At 36.9% G+C, this 13936-nt stretch overlaps 2 non-coding genes across 2 annotated transcripts; one reads left to right on the forward strand and one right to left on the reverse strand.

The window, feature by feature from the left end:
• The first annotated feature begins 5029 nt into the window (after positions 1-5029).
• On the forward strand, positions 5030-5135 carry LOC128292071 (small nucleolar RNA R71). The gene has a single exon (XR_008282056.1). It is a non-coding gene; the product is annotated as a small nucleolar RNA R71 (small nucleolar RNA).
• A 3129-nt stretch (positions 5136-8264) lies between these two features.
• LOC128292205 (small nucleolar RNA R71) lies at positions 8265-8371 on the reverse strand. Its single transcript, XR_008282190.1, has one exon. It is a non-coding gene; the product is annotated as a small nucleolar RNA R71 (small nucleolar RNA).
• Between the last annotated feature and the right edge of the window lie 5565 nt (positions 8372-13936).

The following is a 13936-nucleotide window of genomic DNA, read 5'->3' on the forward strand; positions in this document are numbered from 1 at the left end:
GTAAGCAGAAAGCTTAGTAGGTTGAATATAATAAGTATACAACAACCTTTTCACCATTTTCCATCATGCTTATAGCTCAAAGGTAATCATAACTTAACCTACTCAAGTCTCAATTACAAAATTAAACTCATTTCTCATGCTTATCATATAAGTACACATAACACTCGTAACATGATCATCCTTTCTTAATCAAAATTGAACTACAACTTTCACCACTGAACCATTTCGGGATACTACTGGATATTCTATGAACCTTTGACATGGGATAAATTGCCGATGCCATGTCCTAAACATGCTCTTATACTGGCTCTTATATATGCGTGCCGATGCATGTCCAAGACATGTCTTACACTAGCACAACTCTTAGTCGATGCATGTCACAGACACGTCTTACATTGGCTATCTCTGTCGAGGCTGATGCATGTCCCAGACGTGTCTTACTCTGGCACTCATAATATGGATGAAGCATGTCCCAGACATGTCTTACACTAGCCCTCGCCTGGATGCTGGTGCCATGTCCTAGACATGGTCTTATACTGGCGTACAAATCACCCAACATCTTAGCTTAAATATCCAATTCATATATTAAGGTTCAGCGGGATATTTCTACTATCTCAAATATTACAAGGCATTCTCATTTTATAACTTAACAATTCATACAATATCAATTCAATGACAATATGAATACAAGTATTAACAATGTAGTTGTACTATTTACATACAACTTACCTTGGACTACAAAAAGTGCTTAACTAAACGGCTTAATCAGATTGCTTGGCTTTGCCTCGATCTAGGCTCGGTCTTGGAAAATATTGATCTATATTAACAATATACATCCTTTTAGTCACTAAACACAATTAAGCATTCATAAATTCACAACTTTGGTAAAATGACAATTTTGCCCTTAGGCATTGGCAAAATGACCATATTACCCCTATGCCCGAAAATTATTTTCTATCGAATTTCTTTGTATTTTTAGCCTAGCTAAACTCTTTTTACTACTAGAGCAATCCCAAATTCTCACTACATCACACACTTATTACGTAATTTGCAACTTATGCAAACTAGCCCCTTTAGGTGTTTTCATGCTAACACCTTTCGTAAAAGTTATTTATAGCACCAACTAGGACTCATATTTTCCATAGAAACTCAGCATATAACACAAATAAATCCAGGGGAAAATCCTAAACTCTTGACTATTTTGTAAGATATCACCCTCATTTGAAAGCTCATGCTTCAAGGGTCTCAAAAATATAAAAATCTTGAAGAAAACTCATTAAAATCACTTACTTATGAGTGCTTTAAGTTGCCACAAATTTTTGAGATTTCAAACCCCCATTTTTGCTGATATTTTCGGTGGTAGAGAAGAAGATGAGAAAGTGATATCATCTTTTCTTATTTTATTACTATATTAGTCAAATTAGCCATCAAACCCAACCAAACTTGGACTTTTCAACCAATGTGTCTCCCATGGCTGGCCAAGCACTCTAAAAAGGGCCTAATTGCCCTTGAAATACTTCAAATTTTGATTCTCTAGCTATTTAACACATTTGGGTGCTAAAAGGTAATTTTTGCCTTTTATACGATTTAGTCCGTTATCGCAATCGGGCTTGAAAACATTAAAATTAACTCACTAAATTTTTCATGCACTAATATAATCATGATATAATATCATAATTATAATAAAAATAATTTTTCTAACTTTGAATTTGTGGTCCCGAGACCACTGTTCCGACTAGGCCCTAAATCGGGTTATTACAAAGATCGATAATCGAACTTGTGCCATCGCAGCCCAAGAGATGCAAATGACCCGTAATTAAAGGTCGGACCTAAAGTATTTGGAAAATTTCTTCTTACGGCCCGATGGGGAATTGCAGGAAAAGGTGGCAAATTTTCGTGGTAGGACCCGAGAAAGATGACGCTCTCTTTCTTTTCTTTGAAGTAGGGACAACAGCCTTTTTACCACTTGAAGATGACATGGTACCTGCAATTGGAAACATCAATTCGTCTTGATGAGTAGACAGGGAAAAATGCGACTAAATTTGAAGAGGGAAAATCCATAAATATGTTCAGCCACAACTACTATGTTTAACTAAAACAATAAGTTCAATGGCATACTTTTGTGGAATTAGCATGGTGATATAAGGAAAAATGGCAAACAATGGAATGCAACATACTATATGAATGAACAAAAATGTCAACACAAGAGGCATGAATATTTCAACTATCCTAACCATGTCTATTCACTTCTAACTAATCAAATGGAGTAGAGAAATCATGTAATAAGTAAGAATTTGAACATGAAAAGATAATAACTACTCTAGATATGAAATGTGAGTGATAAAGAGATGAAAAGAACATAAAAAAATGAGTGCAATTAAAGGGAAATGAGTAAAAAAAATGCTAGAAATGGGAGAATGAGCGTCAAAAATGGAGTTGGAGGCGGCGCACGGGCGTGGTAGGGAGGGCGTGTGGACTTGCAGTGGCTAGGGTTAGGGGTTTTTAGGTGAAGAAGACAATGAATCGTGCATCCTATTTATAGATTTTGGGGCACACGGCCGGGTAACACGCCTGTGTTCCCCAATTTCAGCCTGTGTGATTTGCGAAATTTGAATTTGGGTGCATCTGACACTTGTCCCACGCTAGTGTTCCTTTGGGCGTGGTCGTGCACACGGCCGTGTTGCATGGCCGTGTCTGGCATTGTTTGCTTCTTCAACACCCGTGGTAATCTAACAGGTTCGACCACGGTTGCTTGGCACGGGCGTGTCGCACGCCCGTCCTATTTTGGCAGGTTCGTCAACGGCCATGTCGCATGACCGTGATGATTTTTCGTAGCCCGTGTTGGGGAAATCTTTGCCCTATTTTCACACGACCCTAAGCACGCCTGTGTCCTTGGCCGTGTTTGTATCGTAAACCTGTATTCAAGAGTTCCGTTAGTAAGTTAGGTGTCAAACACTAAAATTGAAAGAAGTTAATACAGTTAGTGCTCGGGTTGCCTCCCGAAAAGCGCTTATTTATTGTCTAAGCTCGACTTACCTCTCCATTGAATGGTCATAGTGGTTCGAGGAGTTTATACTCCTCATTCCTACTATCATTCTCATCAAAATAAGGTTTCAAACGGGTGTTGTTTACCTTAAAAGTGCTGAACTTGGGATGACTTACCTCGATTGTACCAAATGGGAAAATGCTAAGTACCGTAAGGGGGATTTCTTCATTCGGTTTGGTAGTGACAATGTGAGGATCTGCGGCATCTAATAATACTTTATCTCCAACCTTAAGTTGATTTGGAAAGGTATTGAGCTCATTTTGCCGTAGTTTTGGTTTATCGTGTGTTTTCAGTTTATGCGTCCACCATTCATCTAGCTCCTCGATTTGTAGCCTTCGATCTTCATGAATAGGTTCTCTACAATTGATTCGGAATGACTCATGTACTTCCTTCAGACCCATTTTCTGCAAAGTAGGTAGCACTATATTGTCAGTTTTAGTAGAATGGTTTAGACGATCACCTTCAATTTCTGATGTATTGCCAGAATTTCGAGCTTGAAGGGTGATTGTTTTGTCTCCCACACGAAGTGTGAGCTCACCTTTGCCAACATCAATAATCGTTTTAGTAGTTGCTAAAAAGGGTCATCCTAAAATCAAAGGAGTGTTACTATCCTTCTCTATGTCTAGAACAATGAAGTCAACGGGAAATATAAATTTATCGATTTTAACTAGCACATCTTCAATAATACCCCTAGGAAATCTTATAGTTTTATCTGCTAATTGAATGATCATCCTAGTCTGTTTGAGTTTCCCAAGACCTAATTGTTTGAACATTTTGTAGTGCATGATGTTAATACTAGCCCCTAGATCAGCTAATGCATTATTAACATCTAAACTACCAATTAAGCAAGGAATCGTAAAACTCCCTGGATCTTTTAGTTTGTTGGGTAGTTCATTTTGTAGAATAGCTGAGCAAATTACGTTTAGCTCCACATGCGACGCCTCGTCCAACTTCCACTTATTTGCTAAAAGCTCCTTTAAAAATTTCATTGCGTTTGGCATCTGCGATAGAGCTTCAATAAACGGTAAGTTAATATGTAATTTTTTTAAGAGTTTTAGGAATTTACCAAATTGTTCATCTGAGAAGTCTTTCCTTGTCGCGTTGGGGTATGGTACATGAGGTTTATATTCGACATTTACTAATTTATTTTTATTATGACCTACCTCACCTTGATCTCTGCTCACCACAGTTTTTTGCCTCGGTTCTGGCTCAGGCTCAACGAATCCTTCTTCATCTTGAACATTAATCGCGTTGAGCTGTTCCCTTGGGTTGGGTTCAGTATTACTTGGCAAGCTACCTTGTGGTCATTTGGAGATTAGTTTGAAAAGCTGGCCTATCTGAGTTTCGAGCCCTTGGATCGACGTTTGTTGATTTTTAAGTGTTGTCTCGGTGTTCTAAAAATGAGTTTCTGACACCGAGATAAATTTAGACAGCATCTTCTCAAGGTTCGATTTTTTTTCCTGCTGATAGGGTGGTTGTTGAAAACCCGGAGAATGTTGTGGTCTTTGATTTCCTTGACCGCCCCACGAGAAATTGGGATGGTTCCTCCAACCTGCATTATAAGTGTTACTATATGGGTTATTTTGGGATCTAAAGTTAGTGTTACCGATATATTGGACTTGTTCCTCCTCGATGCTAGGGTTGAAGGGGTTGATACTCTATGCATGCTCCTCCTCCATTCGTCTCGCACCTCATTATTGGATGTACCTGAGTAGAACCAAGTAAACCATCAATCTTTTTATTTAGAAGTTCTACCTGGTTTGACAGCATAGTAACCGAACCGATGTTATAAACGCCTGTTGTTTTAGTTGGCTTAGTCCTTATGACTTACCACTGATAGTTATTCAGTGACATCTCTTCAATAAATTCGTAAGTCTCTTCAGGTGTTTTGTTGTTGATGGTTCCCCCCGTTGCTGCATCAATCATTTGCCTTGTCAAGGGTTTACACCATTGTAGAATGTTTGAACTTGCAACCATAGAGGTAATCCATGGTGAGGACACCTTCGCAGTAGGTCTTTGTATCTCTCCCATGCATTGTAAAGAGTTTCTAAGTCCATCTGCACAAACGAAGAGATATCATTACGTAATTTGGCTATTTTAGCCGGCGAAAAATATTTTAATAAAAATTTTTCTGTCATTTATTCCCAAGTAGTAATTGACCCTCGTGGTAATGAGTTCAACCACTGTTTAGCTTTGTTCCTCAATGAAAAAGGGAATAACTGAAGACGAATGGCATCGTCAGAAACGCCATTAATTTTAAATGTATCGCAGAATTCTAGGAAATTTGCCAAAGGAGTGTTTGGATCCTCATCCTGCAAACCATGAAACTGAAGAAATTGCTGTATCATTTGAATAGTGTTAGGTTTTAGTTCAAAATTATTTGCAGCAATAACAGGCCTAACTATACTTGACTCAGTTCCTGTTAAATTAGGTTTAGCATAATCATACATAGTACGAGGAGTAGGATTCTGATTTGTTAGTTTAGCAGGTATCGCAGGAGGTAGCTAATTGTCTTGGTTTTTAGCCATCTCCTTGGTTGGGGCTTGACTATCGTCCTCTTGCTTGTTCTCTGTGTATCTTAAACTTCACCTTTTTTCTCTTTGGTTTCTGCGAACTATGCGATTGATTTCTTCATCAAAAAGTAGTGGTCCTGATGGGTTTCTTCTAGTCATAAACTATAATAACATGCCAAGAGAAAGAAAAAGTAAATTAATAAATAATAAAATAAAGTAAAATTAACTTGTAAGAAAAATAAATGGCTAAAGTAATAAAAATTAAGCGTTCCTAATATCTTAGTTCCCCGACAATGGCGCCAAAAACTTGACCGCAATTTTCATGACAGGTAAGTTTATGAATTGTTCTTGAAACTAACTATTATCACGATGTAGGCAAGTGTACCTATTGAACAGTAGTATAGTTTTAACAAGACCGGATTGTCGAACCCAAAGGAACCAAAAGTACTAGTAATGGCTGTCTTTTTATTATCTAGCCTAAGAATAAGGGGGTTTGTTTTAACTAACTAATTATCGAAACTAAGAATGCACGAAAAATAGAATTGGGGAATTACTTGTGGAAAACCAGTTGAATTAAGATAATACCTAAGAAAGAATCCACCTAGACTTCACTTGTTATTCTGACTCCGAATCGGATGATTTATTCATTTAACTTGTTTCGTAGAGATCCCTAAGTTATGTTATTATCCCTATTCAAGACTAATAACATCTAATCCCTAGATTGACTAATTGAGACTTTTCTCTAATTAACACCCTAGGGTTGTATTAACTCGATCTAAGGATCCCCTTATTAGGTTTCACCCTAATCCGACAAAATCTTGTCACCTTATCTTTAGGCGCGCAATCAACCCCGCTTAATTATGACAAATGTACTCTTAGATAGGGTCTATTCCTCCTCTGAATAAGAGCTTATCTTGAATCTGTATCCTGGGATATCAAAACAAGAATTGAGAACACATAATTAAGAACAAGTTAAATATTTATCATACAATTCAAAAAATAATAACAAGATTCGTCTTAGGTTTCATTCCCTTAGGTATTTAGGGGATTTAGTTCATAACTAAAAAGGAAAACATCTCAGAAGAATAATGAATACAAAACATAAAGAAAACCTAAAACTGCTGAAGGGAAATTGAGGGGAGATTTTCAGTCTTAATGGTGAATCCGGCTTCTGAGATGGATCAATCGGCTTCCCTTGAGCAGTTCCCTGCCTCTTTTTCTCTGTGTCTCATTTTCTTCCTCCTCTAGGGTGTATTTATAGGCTTTAGGATGCCTAAAAGCCCTCAAAATTAGCCTTTTTTGAATTGGAACTAACTTGGGCTTGGCAAGGACACGCCCGTGTGCGATTACTTCAGGCTGTGCTCGAGCCTGTTAGAATAGCACAGACATGTGTTCTGCCCGTGTTGATTTCGTACTTTGGCCCATTTTCTCCTATTTTGGCCTGTTTCTTGTTCCTTTCACTCTCTTATGCTCACTTAAGTATAAAACATGAAATTAAAGCATTAGGACATCGAATTCACCAATTCTGAAGAAAAATCATACATAAAATGTGTTCAACATGGGGTAAAAATATGTATAAATTACGGTTTATTAACATGTTTACTTATTAAAATCTGTTTAATTGTTTGAATTAACATAAGGATATGTTAAGAGATGAATGGATTTGTGTAGGTGAATATGTTCATAAGTTAGCAAATTATCGAGTTGCCATGAATTTATTCGTAGCAGCATAAGCATGAGGTTAATAATTCTAAGTTAAAGGAATGTAATTAAATCAAAGCAATTATGTCATCTTGATTAAATCATATTTTGACATCATGCATTTGAGATTTATTTCTTTAGCTACTTAGTTTAAAATCTTAGTTTTTAATCACCCTCTTCAATAAAATATTATTCTTCACCAAAGTGTTTTAAGTAACATTCATAAATAGTTCTTTTCATAGTCCCGGTGGGTACGGTAACTCGACATTTACTTGTCACTTTATTATTTGTTGCGATTGTGTACACTTGCACATTTTCGTCGTTCCAAGGTTTTGGCGCCATTGCCGGGGATTGTTTTAAAAAGTCATTATTTGTAAATTTGTTAGTTTTGCATTTTGGTTTAATTTTCTATTTAATTTTTAACTTAATTAATTTTTCTGTGATTATTTCAGGTGTTTATGAGTATTGACCGAATTATTGACCTACTCTTTGTAGACCCTGAGATAGAATGAACTTTCTGACAGTGAAGAAGATAAGCAAATCAGAGGAGGATCGAAGAGATGAACTTCGAAAATCCAATCCAAAAAAATGGAGCAGGCCCTGCTCAAAATCCTATCCTTATTACTGATGCTAGGGATAGAGCTTTACGACAGTATGCCGTGCCAGTATTTAATGATCTTAATCCGGGTATTAGGAAACCTAAAATTGAGGTACAACAGTTCAAGCTGAAGCCAGTCATGTTCCAGATGCTTCAGACAGTGGGCCAATTCAGTGGAATGCCTACCGAAGATCCTCACCTACACTTAAGACTATTTATGGAGGTGAGCGATTCTTTCAGGTTACCTGGAGTACCCAAAGTTGCATTACGATTGAAGTTGTTCCTATATTCACTAAGGGACAAAGCTCGAGCCTGGTTGAACTCATTGCTATCGAACTCAATTTCCACATGGAAAGAGTTAGCAAAAAAATTCCTTATGAAGTATTTCCCGCCTAGCAAGAATTCTAAGTTGAGGAACGAGATCACTATTTTCCAACAAATGGATGATTAGTCTTTGTATAAGGCATGGGAAAGGTACAAAGAGTTATTACAAAAGTGCCCTCATCATGGAATCCCACATTGCATCCAACTTGAGACATTTTATAATGGTCTCAATGCTCACACGAGGATGGTAGTGTACGCTTCTGCTAATGGCGCTCTCATTTCTAAGTCTTATAATGAGGCTTATGAAATCATTGAGAGGATTGCCAGCAACAATTACCAATGGCCAACCAATCGAGCAACGTCAGAAAGACGAGTTGCTAGAATACATGAAGTAGACGCTCTTACTTCACTCATATCTCAGGTATCATCAATATCCTCAATGTTAAATAATCTTACTACTAATGGGTCTAATAGTTTTACAACACAACCATCTAACCAATTTGAAAATATAGCTTGTGTCTATTGTGGGGAAGGACATTAGTTTGAAGAATGTCCATCAAACACAGAATCCATGTACTATATAGGTAATCGGAACCAAAATCGAGGAAGGCAAGGACTGCAATCCAATTTTTATAACCCATTGTGGCGAAATCACCCCAATTTTTCCTGGAGTAACCAAGAGGCTTGAACCAGTAACACTTACACCCAATCTAGACCAACCCAGCAGCCTAGTTTTCCCCAACAAGTTCAGAAAACAGCTTAGGTTGAATCATCCAATAGCTTAGAGAATTTATTAGAGACATACATGGAAAAAAATGATGCCACTCTAAGGAATTTGGAGAATCAACAGGGCCAGCTTGCTATTGAACTCAGGAACCAACCACCAGGTGCTTTACGTACTGATACGGAGAATCCAAGGAATCTGGGGAAAGAGCATTGCAAAGCATTGACATTGAGGAGTGGAAAGATAGTAGAGCCCAACACCATCGAAGCTGAAAAGGAGCAAGATGACGTTTAAGATTCAAAGGAAGTTCAACCGAGTGTTGAAATTCCAGTTTCACAAGAACTAGAATTTGCAAAACCCAACAAGGAAATTTCAGAATCAGCTAATTCTAATCAATTAACAACTTCGCTAGATGCAGGATTGACACAGAAGATGAATCAACCAGTTCTAGTAAAGAAACCACCACCACCCTACCCTCAAAGACTTCAAAAGCAGAAGTAGGAGATTCAATTCAAGAAGTTCCTAGACGTACTCAAGCAACTTCATATCAACATCCCGTTGGTTGAAGCACTTGAGCAAATGCCGAACTACATCAAATTCATGAAGGATATCCTGTCCAAAAAACAAAGACTTGGAGAATTTGAGATGGTAGCTCTAACTAAGGAATACAGTCTATATCGTCAAGACAAACTACCTCTAAAGTTGAAGGATCTTGGATATTTTACCATCCCTTGTAACATTGGAGCAACATATTATGGTAAGGCATTATGTGACTTAGGTGCGAGTATTAACTTGATGCCTATGTCAATATTTAGGAAGTTGGGGATATGTGAAGTTAGACCAACTATAGTTACACTTCAATTAGCAGATCGATCTTTAGCACATCCAGAAGGAAAAATCGAGGATGTATTGGTACGTGTAGATAAATTTATTTTCCCTGCTGATTTTGTTATCCTAGATTTGAAGCAAATAAAGAAGTGCCAATTATCTTAGGAAGACCATTCTTAGCAACCGGAAAGACTCTTATTGATGTGCAGAATGGAGAGCTTACTATGCGTGTTCAGGATGATAAGGTGACATTCAATGTTTTTAAGTCGATGCAATTTCCTGACATAATTGATGATTGTTTTGCAGTATTCGATTTAGAGGATTTAATAGTGAAGAAGGAGTTCAACTATGTTGAGAATCTGTTGGAACAAATTTTGACATCAGATCCTCCGAATGATGAAGAAGACGATGAATACTTAAAGTTGTTAGAAGCTAATCAAGAGGGATTTAATCTGCAATCCCGTTTTGAATCTTTGGAATTAAAGAATAAGGATTATTCCCAACCAAAAAGGTCAATCGAGGAACCACCTAATTAGAACTCAAGGCACTAGCTTCACATTTAAAATATGTTTATTTAGGTAACGCTTCTACTTTGTCTATGATTGTTTCAGTAGAATTAACTAGTGAGCAAGAAGAGAAACCTATATTTGTATTGAAACAATTCAAGAAGGCTATTGGATGGACCATAGCCGATATTCGCGAAATTAGTCCATCTATATGCATGCACAAGATTATCCTAGAAGATGGCAAAAAAGGGATGATTTATGGACAACAAAGACTGAACCCCATCATGAAGGACGTAGTAAAGAAAGAAATCATAAAGTGGTTAGAAGCGGGTATAATTTTTTTGGAACGCCGGTGCCTCCAAGGTGCAGCAGAAAAATACAATAATTAAAGATATTCCAGCGATCCAAACCATAGATCCATGTGTAAGGAACGTATCGAGGTGATAAAAGGTTTCGAAATTACCGAAACTTCAATCTAAGTAGACAGCAACGCTAAGGCAACGGGAATCCTGAACCACTATCGAACCAAGCAGCAACCTTTCTGATGTCGGCCTCTACGTAGTCCACCCAGTTGACAATGAACAGTAGAAAAATCTCAGAACTTATTTCAGTGATGTTTATGCTTGACGGCTGCTAGACCCTTTAGCATAGTTTCGGGCTTATTTATATATTATTTCTTTAGGGTTTTTACCCTTGCCATAAATAACACCCTTTTGATTGGTATACCTTTTTTAATGAATATTAATTCATTAAAATTAATCTGAACATAATAGTCATCATTAAAATGAATATAATAATGTTTAACCGAAAATTATAATTACATTAATTATAATAAAGATTTGATAAACTATATTTATTTAAACTTATATACTAACCAAATTCATATACTAATGAAATTATGTTCTAATTATGTATACAACATCCTTGTACGTATAGTATGTTCAACAATTTGATTGCCCAATTAAATTAATTCTATAATTAATTTAATTCATCTGACAATCAGAATACAATACCAACTATGTTTTACTCCGTTCATTTCAACCGTAGGGTGTGACCCTATAGGTTATTGTAACGTTAGCAGTAATATTAGAATGATTCTAATGTTACAAACAATAAGTGGCATCTAGCAATGCATCATTGCTACCTAAGTTACGAGAAGTCATGATTCGACATAACCTTTTGTGATTAACCTTTCATGCATTAATCCTTAAGTCCTATATCTTTGGAATGGACACAAGTCATGGAATAGTCACACTTGCATAGTCCATCCCATGTTTCTTGATACCTTAAGTGAACTATGATGCACAAATAAGTATGACATCTCATATCAACTTATTTGAGCATGGCCATGCATTTCTAGTCTCACTCAATCAAGTGGCCTAAGATATTACTCCCATTATGTAGGAGGGACTTATCCTATATTGATCAACCATATCCTCTACATAGATTGTGGTATATCAAACATCGGTCTTTATAGAACAACCGATTCACGATGTTCGTTTGACTATATCAAAATATACAACTCACGATGTTGGGATAATGATGTTCTCAAGTATGAGGATCATATACATATTAATCACTATGAGTAATGTTGTGACAATTACATAATAATCCAAGAAACTTACTCGTAGCAGGTCAGTCCAATATGTTGTTCTCTAACACACATATTCATGCATTGATTTTGACACTCCATATCAATGACAACTCTTTATCATCAATCAACTACATGTTAGTCTTAATGCATTATTGTTGTCCTAGCCAACAATAATACTTGACTAAGGATCTTTTAAGAATAATCATATTATTCTTAGGACATTATTATAAAACAGTTTATTTATGTACACAGAAAAGAAACTGAAATAATAATGGCAATGCCTTATATCAATAAACATGATAAATCAAGTATGTTATTACAACCATATCGTGATTGATCTTTGGGCATACTCTTACAAATTTACCCCATCTCAGACAGTTCATGGGTAAGTCTGGTCCAGTGTGTACCAAAGAAAAGAGGTATCACGGTCATTGAAAATGAGAATAATGAGTTGATACCAACTAGAACGATTACGGGATGGAGAATTTACATCGATTCCCGAAAGCAGAACAAGGCGACTAGGAAAGATCACTGTTCTCCTGATGGATACTCGGGGTATTACCAGATTACAGTAGCACCGGAAGATCAACACAAGAAAATATTCACCTTCCTGTACAGTACATTTTCATATAGATGCATTGTAACACCCCTTGCCCGTACTCGAGATCGGGACAAGGTACGAGGCATTACCAGACACATACTCAGACATTTCAAAAGATATGGGTTATAAAATTTCATTCTAATTAAAACCGACTAAACAACATCATAGTGTCTGATTATGGACCTAAAAGGTCCAAAACATACATTAAAAATGATACGAGACTAAACCGATAACTATGGAAAATTTTAGAAAAATTATTAGGGTTATGCCTCACCACGCCTTTGTGGAGGCAAAGCACACGCCCGTGTGTCCCACCCGTATTGAATTATTTGGATTTATTTTTTATTTTGATCCTACAGGGATTTTCACATAGCCAAGCACATGCCCGTGTCCCTCACACGGCCTAGATACGTTCGTGTCATCGCCCATGTCCAAAAACCTAGACATTCTGTTTATGATGTCATCATTCATTTTAAGGCATACAGCCAAGGCAGACACCCGTGGGCTAGGCCGTGTCCTCCACATAGTTGAGACACACGGCCTTGTCTCTACCCTTGTGTTTACTACCATGCAAACTTACCTAAAATTTTTAAGTACAAGGACACACGGTCGGGCAACACCCATGGGGGCTGACCGTGTGTCACACACGGCCTAGACACCTGCCCATGTGTCTACCCATGTGGACCTTTTTAGGGCTATATTTCAAGCCTTTAGTCACCCTCTGTCATCCATACACACTTAGAGAGTTCAATGGTATTTAACATGGCCTAGTTATACTCTTAAACAACCTTGACATAACTCATTGCATGTTAACCTCCTCTCATGGGTTTAGTACATGCTAAATTATCCTTTTCGTATTAGGGATTAACAAAGCACATTTTCCATTTTACCCTTAGGCCATATTATAACCATATACCATTATGTGCTATGTCCACTCTCAAATTATTAGGTCCCATTTCAATCATCCATCCATGATAACCCTTATCATCATATCTTATGAAACATTTAAGCATAAACATGCATCATCAGTAGGTTAACAACCTACGTCAATATGAGTCATATCTTATGGCCATATACAAAAGAATAAGTATACAATTTAAGCCTTCATATTGGCTAGCCAAATGACACATATAACAAAATAACGAAAACCCTATACATGCCATTAAACAAAATAAAAGTATCATATACCAAAGTAGGACAAGTCGATAGTGTGTTGATTCTCCAACAGTCTTCCAATCTTCACGAGTCCACGACCTCAATAAGACAAGGAAAAGATAAGGGGGTAAGCATTTATATGCTTAGTAAGTCTGGATAATAGGAAAGTAAACTTACCGGTTAATTAGCATACAACCATATTTGGCACTAATTCCAACATGCATGAAATAGTTTCCCTATCACATGCACTCAATCATCAAGTTAGTCTCATAACAAATACATCATGTCCATAGTCTTAGATGAGCTCATCAATTCAACATTTCCATTTCTATTTCTCCTTTTAACT

The sequence above is a fragment of the Gossypium arboreum genome, chromosome 4 (genome assembly GCF_025698485.1).
Source record: "Gossypium arboreum isolate Shixiya-1 chromosome 4, ASM2569848v2, whole genome shotgun sequence".
NCBI lineage: Eukaryota > Viridiplantae > Streptophyta > Magnoliopsida > Malvales > Malvaceae > Gossypium > Gossypium arboreum.